Raw genomic sequence first — 1,254 nt, 5'->3', positions numbered from 1 at the left:
CAAGATACTCACCCTCTTCTTTACTCTCCAATAGGATCCAGGAGGAGCAAGTGGCGGTGGTCTCCCTGGAACCAACTTATTATCTATATGCTGATGAGGAGCCACAGAAAGAACTTAAAGACTTTGTGCAAAAGATGTAAGTATTTCACTGTAGGACCCCCATGAGAGTGACTGTTACCGCAATATCTGGTGCTATTCTTCACAGACATAACCACCCACTCATCAGATAATCACACGTCAGGGACAAGGGGGGCCATAGATAACACAGTGATAAGAGCCGGAATGTAGAAGGAAATATAACACAAATATCAACCATCACCCAGGAGCCCCTATTATCATGTTACACTTCCTCATTGCTCTTTTGCAAGGCAAGAGAAGCCTATAACACTGACTGGTCATGGGAGGCCAATCATACAAAGTAGACCTTTATGCAGTCACCAGAAAATGTAAGCTGCAATCTGATTGGTTGTTACTGAAAATTCTTTGTTTTGTCTGTTCTAGATTCTTCTTCTCGCACAGTTGGCTGAAGTACACTGAGGACAACCGTGTTGTGTATTGCCGGTAATTATCTTCTAGCATGATAACCCTATTGTTCTAGTGGTTTTGGATCTGCTGTTTTTTTTTTCTTTTTAATTCTCCTCCTAAAAAGAAAAGGGATAACAGTTCATTTGTAACCCTCATCTATAGATTTTCTTTTTATACAGTTATATTATCTTCTGGTCTCATTAGATGGCAGAGCTAAATGTATATGTATGTTATGTGTTGTTCAACAGAGATGATGACAACGAGAAAGATAGTGAAGAACCCTCCTACTACGAGGCATTTATGGGTGAACCTGATGACATCACTGTGTAAGTACAGACTCATCTCCAATGTGTCTATTGTATAAATACACCATATATCACACAACACTATATATATAATATTTATGTATTGTTTAATAGCAATGAAGATGAGGAAGAACATTCTTATAACTATGCATACCTGGACGATTCTGACATCGATCTGTAAGTACCACATCCTCTACGATGGGCTTATTGTACACACCATATATGACACAACATTACACCTAGTTCATTGATAATGACTTGTATTATCCAGACGGTAATAAATAACATGGCGGTATACACTGGATATCACATAGATGATGAGTCGGGTCGGTACACAGGACACATTCACGGGATGACTGGATAGGACTTATGTTAGCATACGATTATTATTGCCGTTGGGTGGCGCTCTTGTGCTGCACATTAC

The 1,254-nt window shown here is 39.5% G+C and overlaps 1 long non-coding RNA gene across 1 annotated transcript; it reads left to right on the top strand.

Moving 5' to 3' along the window:
- Window positions 1-501: 501 nt before the first annotated feature.
- Window positions 502-999, top strand: LOC136588467 (uncharacterized). The gene is made up of 3 exons (XR_010787578.1): window positions 502-561; window positions 774-851; window positions 945-999. It is a non-coding gene; the product is annotated as an uncharacterized lncRNA (long non-coding RNA).
- Window positions 1,000-1,254: the final 255 nt, after the last annotated feature.

The sequence above is a fragment of the Eleutherodactylus coqui genome, chromosome 13 (genome assembly GCF_035609145.1).
Source record: "Eleutherodactylus coqui strain aEleCoq1 chromosome 13, aEleCoq1.hap1, whole genome shotgun sequence".
Lineage (NCBI taxonomy): Eukaryota > Metazoa > Chordata > Amphibia > Anura > Eleutherodactylidae > Eleutherodactylus > Eleutherodactylus coqui.
The sequence above is the reverse complement of the archived record's forward strand: the minus strand, read 5'-3'. Positions and strand labels throughout refer to the sequence as shown.